We start from the raw sequence: 14,476 nt of genomic DNA on the forward strand, positions 1-14,476 counted from the left end.
AACTGCTGACCGTCATCCTCTTTAATCTCTTTCTATGTGGTTATCGTACCCTAGGGGCATAATTAGAATCCTGTGTTACAAACCTAAATCATTAGAAACCAAATGTCTTACCATCTATTATCCATTTTATATCCTTAAGGGCTATGAGTTAGACCCTAATCGTGCCTCGTGTCTCATGTGTGCCACCCAAACTCTTATGGCTGCATTGGTGCACTGGTATTCTACCATGCTCTCAAATATGGAATGTTTTGAGGATATGGGCTCTTGGTCCTTGTTTGTTTGATGCTAGCATTTTACGTGCTCGACCTACATGATGTTTGTGCTTTGTGTTGGCTCTTTTCACTGCTTAGTCAGTGAGATGAGGCCCATGTAGCACTAATGTCCTAAAGGAATGCTACCTGGTTGATCTTGCCAATAGCCATATGCTTGTCTCAAAGATTAAACCATGCATGTGTAAATATGAACTAATTCAGACTGTGAAACTATGAATGGCTTATTAAATTAGTTATAGTTTGTTTAATGGTATCTACTACTTGGATAACTGTAGTAATTCTAAAGCTTAATATGTGCAGCAAACCCTAACTTTTGAATAGGATGCATTTATTTTATAAAAGGTTAATGTGGGCTTTGCCCATTACTTTAATGATTCATGATAGCTCGACGGATTACATGGCCTTTTTATGCCGGTGACACATCATTCAAATTTCTACCCTATCAACTTTTAATGGTAGGATAATGGCCTACTATAGTGGTCACAAGTAATGGAGAATTAAGGTTCGATTCCAGAGAAAGAGCATGAGAAATGGCTACCACATCCAAGGAAGGCAACATGCATGCAAGTTACCTAATGCTAACATAAAGAGGTTGTGATAATAAATAACAATATATTGGAGGGAAATCTAAATCCCTTAATGAGGATCCATTAGAGGGCAAGTCTGGAGCTAGCAGCTATAATAATTTCAGCTCTAATAGTGCATATTTAAATTGTTATAGTTAAAAAGCTTGTAGTTAGAACTAGGGTTAGATCATTTGGTTTGTCTCATGATGAGTATCAATCTACTCATCCCTACTGTCGGCAATGCATTCTTAGCCTTAATTATTGGGTCATTCCTTCTGTGCCATTACTTTGAAAAAATTATAATGCTCAAAGCTAGCTTATGTTTGTATACATTAGCATAGGATAACATCATAAGATTTTGGTGCTATTGTGTTGGCCTTCAGGATCAAAGTAATGATTAATAGAGATAGTAACGAGCATTTTTATTTTATAGTTTGAGGTAAAATTCTTTGATTTATGAAAGATGAACAACTGCCAACGCATTTGCCAAGGATGTTTTCATTAATCAAGAATGAAAGTTAGGGGCCCAAAGATGATCAAATACCATCCTAGTCTCAACCATAAACAATGTCGACCACGGATTAACAGATGTTATTTTTAGGACTCTACCAACACCTTAGAGAAATCAAAGTCTTTGGGTTTTAGGGAGAGTATGCTTGCAAGGATGAAACTTACATAGTAAGGATTGATAGACTGAAAGTTTTCACTTGATTCTATGGGTGGTGGTGCATGGCCATTCTTAGTTGGTAGAGTCATTTGTCTAGTTAATTTTGTTAACAAATAAGACCTCAGCTTGCTAACTAGCTGCATGGAGATGATCCTTTATGGCTGGCTTCTTAAAAGGACTATGGCCGGTTAAGCTAAAGAAGTTTGAGGCATTAACAGGTCTATGAAGCCTTTAGATGTTATAGGTTGCATGCGTACTACACTGATGTATTCAATGAGTTTATAGCCTTGGCTGATAGGTCTGCGTAATCTTTAAAATTTCATCATGATGGGGATAGATCATTGCAGTTGTTGGTTTTCAACAAGGAATTCCTAGTAAACATGAGTCATCAGCTTGCATTAACTATGTTCTTTCCCTTTATAGGCACCATTTGTGGTTTCTACTGATTGAATGATTTGGTGAAGCATTTAGATCATGGTGACATGGATGGTTTGATGCCTGCAACATCACAAGAATCCATTGAAACCTTATCATTTAAAGGAAGGAGAAGTTGTAACAAGATTTTTGTAGGAGAACTTATGAAAGGATCATTGTAGAAACCCGCTTAATGAATGACCCATGAATGCATTAATGAAACACTAAGGAGGCGAGGGTGTCTCCATGCTTTAAGCCCCTTTTGGCCCTCAACAGGATTGATGGTCACTTTGTTCCACCTCTAAGGTAGGTGAAACAATTGGTATCATTACCCCCAATTGAATAACGAGCCCTCAGCACAAATCGCACCAAGGAACCAAAATGAAAAAGAGCTCATATGCCGTCGCCATCCCTTTTGCAGTGCATAAACGAGTGGCATCATGACTCCTTTTATTATGAAAAACCAAGACAACTCTCGACAATGGATATCTTGGCTCTCACATTGATGAAGAATGTAGCAAAATGCGATAAGTGGTGTGAATTATAGAATCCCATGAACCATTGAGTCTTTGAACGTAAGTTGCACCCTAAGCCATTAGGTCGACGACACACTTGCCTGGGTGCCATGCATCATCGCCCCTTCCAACCCCTTACCCATTGGGCTATGGGTGAAGGGGCTGGAAAATGGCCTCTTATGATCTCATCGATCGTGGTTGGTCTGAAAGTGTGTCACCGACAATGATAGCACCATGACCATCAGTGGTAAAGCTCCTGACGTGCCTCGTCTCTGGTGACACGTGCTCGTTGTCCATCTAGACCCCATTGGAGCCCTCATATAGCTCGGTTGATGCTTGCATCATGACTTTAGGTTAGGTAAAATCACCGTTGAGCTTAAGCACATCAATAAGCAAAGGAAAAGAAACTTACCAAGATTCTCCTAGTAATGTTAAGCGAACCAAAAAGAGCCTAGCTTGAAAATCAGTGTTTGAATTGTAGTCTGAAGAAGCATCCTCAGTGGTAGACCAAGCCTAAGTCCCTAGAAAGGAGCACCAGAGAGGGTGAGAGCCCCATTATGCTTGGACCCTATTACACCATGAGGCACTATTTATGAGTTGAGTTGTTTGGGAATACAGCCCCAATCGGGCAGTAAATTCTATCCCAGGCTAAATTTGGGTGAGAGATTGATAGTGAACAAGTACCATGAGGAAAAATGAAAAGGACTTTGAAAAGAGAGTTAAAAAGTGCTTGAAATTGTTAGGAAAGAAATGGATAGGGCCTGATGATGTGCCCCAATTAGATGTGGGATTGCGAGAGTCAGTCCATCGATCAGCTCGGGGCATGTACTAATATGGATCATAGTGGCAGCCCAAGCTTGGGCTTTCAATATGCCCGTTGAGACGTCATCACCGTGATCATGGAATAAAGTACGTGCCATCTTAACCTACCTCAGCACCTATACACTTTCGGTGTCACTTTGCGAGCTCCCTATCCGACCCATCTTGAAACACGAACCAATGAGTCTGAATGTATTCAAGTTAACAGGCTAGAAAACTCATAAAATATAAGGAAGCTGATTGGTAGGATCCCTCATGGGTGTACCAACGATTGACCGTGATCTTCTGAGAAGGGTTCAAGTGTGAGCATGCCTATTGGGACCCAAAAATGGTGAACTATGCCTGAGTAATGTAAAGCCAGAGGAAACTCTAGTGGAGATTCACAGTGACATTGATGTGTAAATCATTCATTTGACATGGGTATAGGGGTGAAAGACTAATCAAAGCATCTAGTAACTAGTTCCCTCTGAAGTTACCCTCAAGATGGCTGGAGCCCTTAGCGAATTCTATAGGGTAAAGCCAATGATTAGAGACATTGGGGGTGCAATGCCCTCGACCTATTCTTAAACTTTAAATAGGTAAGACGGCATGGCTGCTTTATTGAGCATCACCAAGAAATTGAGAGCTCAAAGTGGGCCATTTTTGGTAAGCAAATATGATGATGTAGGATGAAAATGAAGCTAAGTTATGGTGCCTAATTATGCACTAACCTAGAACCCATAAAGGGTATTAGTTACTTAAGATAGTAGGACGATGGTCATAAAAGTTGAAATTTGCTAGGGAGTGTGTAATAACTCGCCAAATAAACTAGCCTTGAAAATGGATGGTGCTTAAGCACACAACCTATACCTGGCCATCAGGGCGAGGGCCATTCCTCGATGAGTAAGAGGGCGTGGTAGTCATTGTAAAACTCAGAATGTGAGCCGATGTAAAGTGACCATTAGTGCAAATCTTAGTGGTAGTAGAAAATATTCAAATGAGAACTTTGAAGGTCGAAGAATGGAAAGGTTCCATGTGAACAACTCTTGCATATGGGCTAGTCAATCCTAAGAAATGGGAAAAACCCATCCAATAGCACGTCTAGTACAAGCTTCAAAAGAAAATCTGGTTAAAATTCTTGAACTAGGACATAGTGGCTGACGATAACTTTAGGGAGTCTGGAGATGTTTGCTGGGGCCTTGAAATGAGTTATCTTTTCTGTTTAACGACTTGCCCACCTGAAAATGACTCAGCTAGAGGTAGGGTCTAGTCATCCAAAGAGCATTGCATGCCATGTGGTGTCTAGTGCACCTTCAACGGTCTTTGAAAATTAGGAAGATCGAGTGCCATCCACGCCTGATCATATTCATAACTGCATCAGGTTTCCAATGTAAATAGCCTATGGTTGATGAAACAATGTATGCGAAGGAAGTTGACAAAATGAATGTGTAACTTTGAGAAAAGGATTGGCTCTAAGAGCTTGGCATAGGGGTCATAATCCTGAACCCGTTAGCTACCGATGCATTGCTCGAGCTACTCCCATAGTGAGAATGGGTCATCGCATGCTAGTCGAGGGACAAACTAGGAATGACTCCCTTAGGGTCCTTCCCCATACAATGAATAGTTATCTCAAAATTGGTATGGACAAGGGGAATTCGATTGTTTAATTAAAACAAGGCGTTATGATGGTCCCTACAAATGCTCACTCAATGTGATTTTTGCTTAGTGCTCTGAATGTCAAAGTGAAGAAATTCAACCAAGTGTAGGTAAATGGTAGGAGTAACTATGACTCTCTCGAGGTAGCCAAATACCTCATAATCTAATTAGTGATGCATATGAATAGATTAGTGAGATTCCTACTATCCCTGTCTATTATCCAATGAAACCACAAGTAAGGGAATGGGCTTGGTAGAATCAGTGGGGAAAGAAGACCCCATTGAGCTTGATTCTAGTCTAACTTTGTGACATGACTTGATAGGTGTAGGATAAGTGGGAGCCTTCAAGTAAAATCATAATACCACTACTTTTAACATTATTTTACTTATTCTCTGAATGAAAAGAAAAGCATGACCCCTTCTTTTAGACCCATGGTCAACCTTGGTCAGTCAATCTGAGTGAAAGACATTTTTTGGTAGGGAGTTTGGCTTGGGCAGCCCATTTATTAAAAGATAACACAAGTGTCCTAAGATAAGCTTAACGAGAATAGAAATCTCGTGTGGAACAAAAGGTTAAAAGCTCATTTGATTCTAATTTCTAGTACAAATATGAACCATGAAGGCATGGCTTATTTATCCTTTAGATCTTCATAATTTGAAGCTAGAGGTGTCAGAAAAGTTACCACAAGGATAATTGGCTTGTGGTAGCCAAGCATTCATAGCGATGTTGCTTTTTTACCTTTCGATGTTGGCTCTTCCTAACATTGTGAAACAGAATTCACCAAGTGTTGGATTGTTCATCCACTAATAAAGAATGTGAGCTAGGTTTAGACCATCATGAGATAGGTTAGATTTACCCTACTGATGGCAGCTTCACAACAGTAATTCAACCTAGTACGAAAGGAACCACTGATTTGCACAATTAGTCATTGCACTTGGTTGAAAAGCTAGTGGCGTAAAGCTATCATGCTTTAGATTATGACTGAATGCCTCTAAGTCAAAATCTGGGCTAGAAGCAATGTACATGCTCATTGCTCAATTGCCAACCTATAGTAGGGGCCCATAACCCCTAAGGGTATGTGTCATAGGTGCAGCCCTCATGGCGGACAAGCCATACGTGCCTCTTTGGAGCTCAAGTCCCACCAAGCAGAGGGTAAGAATCCTTTGTAGACAACTTAAATATGTGACAGGGTATTGTAAGTGGTAGAGTGGCCTTACTGCTATGATCTTTTGAGATTCAGCCCTTTGTCACTCTGATTCATCCTTCCCCTCCATACCTATTGAAGTCCTTTCGCTTCATTTTTTTACCCCATACCCCTCTAAGGTTGGGGATGAATGGTATTCTTCATTGCAACCCATTCGGCTAGGTGATCACATCCCTCCCTCAAGCGTTCAAGTAAATGACAACCAAATGCCCTTGGTATTTGTTAAAGGGATGGGTTCACCTTTGGTGTGGGCACTTGTTTTAAACTCTATCGGCATATACTGGCCTTGGTGTAAATTGTTGTCTTGAACACCATCAATAACATCTAGCCTTTGGTTGGTGCGAGCAATTACATCCAACACCATCAGTAGATGTTGGCCCATTGTTGCTTTAGACACCATTAGTAGATATTGGCCCCTTGGTGGGATATGTTGCCTCGAACATCATCTCTAGATGTTGGCACTTGGTGAGGGCACTTGCCTCAACCACCGTTGGCATTAGTGGGCCCATGGTGTGAGCTATTACCTTGGACACCTATTTAGCATATGCTAGAACTTGGTGTGGCATATGTGTTATGAGCTTCCCACCCAAGGCACTTATCTGTCGCTCAATCGCCATTAGCACTAAATGATGCTCGGTGTATGTGTCACGGGTTCCAATCTTAAGCCAAACTTCATGCTGCCTTTGATAGGGAATTGACTTCATATGCCTAAGTCAGCCTAAAAACTCAAGTTCTCAACATAATTCTAGCTTGCCAAAGATTGTGTTGCAGTACTGGGCCTTCTAAAAGCCCACGATTTGATCCTCCTAGGGTTATGTTCATTAATGCCTGCACTTAGGTTTGATTATGCGCTCATAGCTAGGTTTGACCATATGCTCACACCTCAATCATCAATGCTTACACTGGGTCTGGCCTTGCACCCACACCTCAATCATTAGTACATAGATCTGACTGTGTGCCCATGCATCTCTTACCAGTCCTAGTACTTGGGCTTTCTTAATTTTGTCAAACTTAAACACTATGCCTGAGTCTTTGAAGTATTGATCACTGTCATACCACTATTTTGGGCTAGTTTCCCATGACCTAAGGCTTCAGTAGGCCACAAAGCCTAGTTTCCCCTGCTATCGAACCTTGTCTTGATAGAACTAGAACTGCTCTTTAACTCAAAGAGAACTTTAGGGCCTTGACCAGCTTGTGGACTATGACACATGCACATGCGTTGACCACTATTGGGACATGTTGGCCCTTGGTCTTAGCACATGCTTTGACCACCATCGATACATGCTAGCCCTTTGTGTGAGCAATTCCCTCGGACACCATTGACACATGCTGGGCGATGCACCATGCATGGGTATCTTGGGCCCAAGTCATACACTATGCACACCACGATTGGGTAGTAGGTGGATTTAGGCACATCTTCATATTTCTACCATGCCAATGCCATTTTTATGGCTTGTAAATTCATATAAGCACTTACCAGCACTTGTACGTAGTCCTGGCTCAATTATGCCAAACTTGAACTCTGAGCTTGAGCCTTTAGAGTCTTGATCACTGCCCATACTACTATTTAAGCTAGTTCCCCATGACTTGGGCTTCTAGTAGGCCTCAAGAATTAATCCTCCTAGCTGTTGGACCCTGTCCTACTAGAACTGGAATTGCTTTTTGATTCAAACAAAACACTTGGGCATAGACTAGCTTACAGACTGTGACACATGCACATGCCTCAACCACCATTAGGACATGTTGACCTTTGGTCTCGACACATGCTTCAACCACCATCGACACATGCTAGGTCGCATACCATACAAAGTATCTTGGGCTCATGCCATGTACCATGCCAACCATGATTGGGTAGTAGGTGGGTTCATGCACATCTTCATATTTTTGTTATGTCAATGCCATTTTTATGACTTGTAAATTCATATAAGCACTCACAAGTACTCGCACCTGGGCTTGGCTCAATTCTAATTGACCTTAACATCATGCTTGAGCCTTTGGAGTCTTGATCATTACTTGTACCATTATTTTGGGCTAGTTCCCTATGACCTAGGCCTTTAATATACCTTAAGGCCTGGTCTTCCCAGTTGTTAGACCCTATTATGCTAGAACTAGAATTGCTCGTCAACTTAGAGAGAACCATCAGGCTTAGACCACTTTCAGACAATGACAGATACATATGCCTCAACCACCATCAGCACCTAATGACCTTTGATGCATGCACATGCCTCGACCACCAATGAGATGTGTTGTTCCTTGGTCTTAGTACATGTGTTGACCACCATCGACACATACTGGCCTTTAGTGTAGGTTGTTGGCTCAGACACCATTGCTAGATGCTGACACTTGGTGCAACCTGTGCACTATAACCCTTTCACCACTCTTATATCCCTACCAAGGCATTTGTCCCCACTTGAGTGCCATCAACACCAAATGACTCTCAGTGCATGTGCCATGAGCTTTGGTTTTAAGCTAAACTCTTTATGGCTTTAGATAAGGAGTTAACTCCATATGCCTATGTTAGGCTATGAAACTCAAGTGCTCAACATAATTCCAACTTGTCAAAGATTGTGTTACAGCATTAGGCCTTCTAGAAGCCCTAAAATCTGATCCTTCCAAAACTATGTTCAGGTGTGCTTGCACCTGGGTCTAATCATGCACTTATACCTAGATCATTAGTGCTTTTGCTTGGGTGTAACTGTATGCCTGTACATTACTCACCAGCACCCACACTTGGGTCTGGCTTAATTCTTCCAAACTTGAACACTGTGTTTGAGCTTTTGAAGTCTTGATCATTACCTATACCACTATTCTAGGCTAGTTCTTCACAACCTGGGCCTTCAATAGGCCTTTAGGCCTGGTCCTCTTGGCTGTCAGAACTTGTTTTGCTAAAATTAGAATTATTCCTTGACTTGAAGAGAACCTATTGGCCTAGAATAGCTTGTAGGCTACGACACATGCATATGCCTCAACCATTATCGAGACTTGTTGGCCCTTCATCTTGACACATTCCTCAACCACCATTGGCATATGCTAGCCCTTGTTACGGTAGTTCCCTCAAACACTAATAGCACATGTTGGGCTATGCACCACACATGGGTATCCCAGGCTTAGATTGTGTACCATGTGCACCATGATCAGGCGATAAGTGGGTTCAAGTACAATTTTATATTTTTGTCATGCCAATGCCATTTTTATAGCTTGAAAATTCATATAACAGTCCCCTAAGCCTTCATGTGATGCTCAATGGCAAGATGACTTATTTTCTATTTTTCATGATTTTTAAAATTTTTTATGGTTCAAAATTTTTTGAAATTTTTTTAGAAGGATTTTTGGACCCAAATTTCTTTTACATGATCCTTGTATATTTATTGGTGTCCATAAAAAAATTCAGCTAAAAAATTGAAGTGTAGAAGATTTTATGGCCATTTAAGAAAAGTATCCTCATTTCATACACTTGAATGCCTACTGGCTTCAAACATGTAAAAGCTCTTATGCTCTTTAAGGGGGTACGAATTGTCAAGGTTTCTTGAGGGATAAGAGGCTAATATAAGAGCCAAGGACTAGCACCCTTCGTACATCATATGCCTACACCTTGACCCCTTTTCCTAATTATCGAAACCTTTAATCTTGTCGGTGAGGTTCTCTGACGATGCTTCAATGATGGTGCCCTAGGCAAAAAAATGTGGTACTAGCTCATGCTTAAGCCCACCATGTACATCATGGCTCATAATCAAACTTTGACCAAAGCCTCAACCATCATTAACATATGCTGGTGCATGGTGCAGGCATATGCCTTGACCATCATTGGCACAAGCTAGCCTTTGGTACAGACACTTACCTCGACCACCATCGACACATTTTAGCCCTTGGTACAAGTACATTCCTTGATCAACATCGATAAAAGATGGCTTTTGGTGTGGGCAGTTACTTCAAACATCATCGGCATATGTGTAGATAGTTGCTTTGAACGCCATCAACATATGTTGGGTGTTATGGTTAGGCCTTGGTGTGCCTCGATCTTGCCATGACTAATCTTAAGCTAATTAGTGAATGAGGCTTTATGGTTGGGATAGTGGTCTTGAAACTATGCACAAACAGTGTAAGCCCAGAAACATATTGCTAATATTGTGTGTGGGTAATGTGAGCCCTAGGCCCTAAGATGCACAGGCAAGTGCAAGCTATGGGCAAGTATTTTAGAGTCGATAGCTAGTCAGGTGTTATTGGTCAAACCTATATGCATGCACCCTTGAGTGGGTTGGTAGAGTAACAAATAGAATGTTGGAATTATGGTGACCAAGAAAAAAGTCACCGGGCCTTGAATTCGATGAAGAAAGGCCTTGAGATGGCTGAAGAAAAAAGTGTCTCCATTTCAAACAGTCTTATGATTCTTGGTAGGATGGTTGGGAAATCTTTTTTGCTTTTTATAAGGAGATGACTAGTGTTAGCTCTCGACCACCCCTTTAGCTAGTAGGCATATAAGGGCTTGGCTAGTTTGAAGTGAGCTACTCTTAGGCACATGTGGTGTCCAAGTGGGCGGGTATTATCGAGTCATGAGTATGGCACAGTATCTCCTTGGGATATGGTAAACCCAATGATGGTTATGGCTAATAGGACTTGTATTGCACATCTATGTTGAACCATAGGGTTAGGTGATAACATTCACCATGCCTTTTGATTTTCCCTCATTGAGCTGGTTTGATCAGTAACGAAAGACCATGAAATGGTGTTTACGTAAGAAGGGCACCATTGAGCTTGAAGGATGAGCAGGCTTGCAAACAAGCATACTACTAGACCCTTGTGGCTAATTAGTAAAGGTATATTATGGCTAAGAGAGCACACCTGAGTTCCCCAAGGTGGGACGAGCATGATGTTGGGTGTCCATCATGCGTGTGGGTAGCCTAGAGAGATGTTAAGGGCTAAGGCCCTGAGATATGAGTTTTATGGGATGAGATGAGCCTAGTATGGTGTTGGGCTAGCTACTGACCAGCATCTATGTTATGCTTTTAGGTTTTAGGCATGAGAGCTTGCGGATAATTTAAGAAGGCATGGTGTTGGGTTCTTACCATGCCAAAATGAGATAATATTATGAGAATTAGGGCTGTGCACCTTTACGAGGAAGGTGAGTTAGTGCTCAGGACCTTGATGCCTATAGGCAAATATGGGTGCTCAAGGCCACCTTGAGAATTATGGGCTGATGAGATGATGGGAGTTAAGTTCCTCCCTGTTGAGTTAAAGAATGTTGTGTGTGACCCTACGAGACCAAAGACAAGAAGGCCTCATAAGTATAAAACTTGAAGGATTGAGTTATCAAGCTATCGAAGAGAAAATAGATTTATGAAAGGTTGACTTTAACTATGAATAGTCTTGGTGGTGCACGAACAAGTTGGTTTGGAATAAGGAAAACATGGCTCATGAAAGTTGGTATTAGAGCCTAGTTTGGATCAGTGGTGGGACTAACATCACCTTAGATATAGGCATGATAATGATAGGCCAATGTGGTGCTATGCTCAAAGAAAGTTATCAATGTGCAGTTGTGATAATGTCACTATATGGGCTCGAGAACAAGCTGTTGATGCATGTTGTGGGAAAAATTAGCCTAAGTGGAAGGCCTTCGAGTGGACACTTGGATACCAAGTGAAAGGGCATGAGAGTTTAGCCTCACCTAGTGAATGGTGTTTGCTTATACATGCATGCGATGCCCATCGAGTGGTGGATAATAGATGAGACTGATATGCAAAATGGGCATGCATCATGGAATGGTGCTAGGCAAGGCCATGTAGGCCAGGATGCATGTAGTCTTGAGGGACATAAGTTGAGCTTTATTGAGATTAGTTACTAATACATACACTTATTATGTGGTGCAAGTGCCTTAGCAGGGGTACGAGCTGATTATAGTGGCCCAAAGCATAGAGCCACTTTGCAGAGGCAACAAGCTTGAGTTGGTTAAGGATTAAAACCTTGAGTTTGTGATAGTCAATGGACCAACAGTTATGGTGGTTAAAAGACCATGAGATTATGTTGGTTAGTGGACTATGCTTGTATTGGTTGAGAGAGAAAGCCTTATGAGATATGGTGGTTAATGGACCACGACAGTGTGTAGTTTAGTGGAACAAGCAAGTGAGAGTTGGCCAGTTGATAAGGCCATATGAGTTGTGTGGTCAAAGGGCCGATCGAGTTAAGTAAGCCAATGGTATTAGCATTTAAGTTGCATTTGTTCAATAGATTGGATGAGTTCGAGCAAGGCAAAATAGAGCTGATTAGGATTATGAAACCTTTTGAGTAGATATTGGCCTATGGGATGGCTTTGAGTTTGAGTAAGTCAACAAGTATCGAGCTGGTTGGTAAACTTTGAGATGGAGTAGTTAGTGAACAATGTGATCAAGTGGATTGGTGGATCATGGAGCATCAAGTTGGCTTTGAGTTGCCCTTTGAGATATGCAAAGTCAAGGTAGATAAGTTATGGAACAATCGTGGAGACATGGTTACTGTAGAACCAAGCTGAGTTCAAATGAAAGTGGGGGAGACTTGTGATTTTTGGTGGTATTGAGCTAAGGTAGTGGAGCATACAAGTATTAAGTATGTGATTGAGTCTAAGATAGCATACGTTAAGGTGTTGCCATAAGGGCAGTTTGCCAGAGGGCCACATCTAGAGAGGTGACCTTGGAGGGGCTGAGAGGACCCAAGTTGTAAAATGAACAAAATGTTTGAATGCCACCACACTAGGGTCTATTGTGGGTGGTGCCATATAAGTGTAGTTGACTTAAGCACCTTGTCTAGAGGGGTACATTGAAGCATCGGTGCCATAGGCATGTGTTTGGTGTGATGGGTCACGTCCAACAAGGAGCACCAATATGTGGCAAGGTAAGTGGTCTTTCATTTTACTGAAGGTCATGATCGACAAGGGTGCCTTAAGGTTCTAACATTATTAGATCATGAAAGAAGCTGTGTAATGGCACATATTGAACAATCAAGATAGAGTCTGATGGTTAGATAAAGAAATCACATAGAGGTGCAATAGAGTTAAGATGAGATCCATCTACATCGATAATGAATGAGTACTATGAACGATGCTTTATAAGATGAGATCTTGACCCAATCGTGATGGCACAAGTGAGAGACATGAAAAAATATCAACTGTGTACTACATGAGAGTTGGGTGTGGTTTTAGCATTGATAAGGGCATCAACATAGTAAGTGGGGAAGAATATCAAGGTTAGGCCCAGATATGCCTTGATCCTGTCATGACTAACCCTGAGTTGTGCAATAGATGAAGCCTTATGGCCAAGATAGTGGTCCTGGAGCTATGTATAGGCAGTGTAAGCCTGATAACATGTTGATGATAGTGTGTATAGGCTATATAAGCATTAGACCCTAAGATGCATGGGAAGTGCGAGCCAATGCGCGGGTACCCTAGAGCCTGGTAGCTAGTTAGGTGCTGTCGATCAAAGCCATGCACTGGCATGCATGATTGGGTTAGTGGAGCAACAGGTGGAATGCTAGCATTATGGTGACCAAGAAGAACGTCACTAGGCCTTGAGTTAGGTAAAGAAAGGCCTTAAGATGGCTAGGGAGAAAAGTGTCCTTATTTCAAATAACATTATGGTTCCTGGTAGGATGGTTGGGAAATCTATTATGCTTTTTATAGAAGATGATTAGTGTCAGCTCTCCACCACACTTTTAGCTAGTAGGCAGGTTAGGGCTTGGCTAGTTTGAAGTGAGCTACTTCTAGGCACTTATGGTGTTTAGGTGGGTGGGCATTGTTGGGTCACGAGTATGGCATGATGTCTCATCGGGTCATGGTAAACCTAAGGATGATTGGGGTCAACAGGCCTCGTATTGTGGCTTTTCGTTGAACCATTGGGTTAGATGATAACGTTCACTATGCACCTTAATTTTTTTTCTTTGAGTTAGTTTAAATAGTAACCAAGGATCTTGAAATGGTGTTTGCATAGAAAGGGCACCATCAAGCCTAAAAGATGGGTGAGCTAGCATGCAGGCATGTACTAGACCCTTGTGGCCAATCAATAGGGTGTGTTGCAGCTAAGGTAGCACACTTGTGTTCCACAAGGTAAGATGAGCATGATGTTGGGTGTCTATCATTTGTATAGGTAGCCGAGAGTAAGGCTAAAGTCTAAGGCCCTAAGATATCAATTTCATGGGATGAAATGAGCCTAGTGTGGCTTTGAGCTAGCTGTTGGCCAGCATCTATGTTATTCTTTTGGGTTTTAAGCATGAGAGCTTGTAGCTAATCTAGTCGGGCATGGTATTGGGTTTTCACCATGCCAAAATAAGATAATATTATCAGAACTAGGGCTATGTGCCCTTATGAGGAAGGTGGGTTAGTGCTCAAGTCCTTGATGCTTATAAATAAAGATAGGTACTCA

General features: G+C 41.6%; 2 non-coding genes and 1 pseudogene across 2 annotated transcripts; all 3 read left to right on the plus strand.

Annotated features, from left to right (window-relative positions):
- Window positions 1-395: 395 nt before the first annotated feature.
- On the plus strand, window positions 396-2,098 carry LOC149516054 (18S ribosomal RNA; annotated as a pseudogene).
- Window positions 2,099-2,389: 291 nt separating this feature from the next.
- On the plus strand, window positions 2,390-2,545 carry LOC149516055 (5.8S ribosomal RNA). The gene has a single exon (XR_016346747.1). It is a non-coding gene; the product is annotated as a 5.8S ribosomal RNA (ribosomal RNA).
- Window positions 2,546-2,778: 233 nt separating this feature from the next.
- LOC149516056 (25S ribosomal RNA) lies at window positions 2,779-6,149 on the plus strand. Its single transcript, XR_016346718.1, has one exon. It is a non-coding gene; the product is annotated as a 25S ribosomal RNA (ribosomal RNA).
- Window positions 6,150-14,476: the final 8,327 nt, after the last annotated feature.

This window comes from Durio zibethinus, chromosome 11, assembly GCF_047325235.1.
Source record: "Durio zibethinus cultivar Kanyao isolate XHJ-2024 chromosome 11, ASM4732523v1, whole genome shotgun sequence".
Taxonomy (NCBI): Eukaryota; Viridiplantae; Streptophyta; class Magnoliopsida; order Malvales; family Malvaceae; genus Durio; species Durio zibethinus.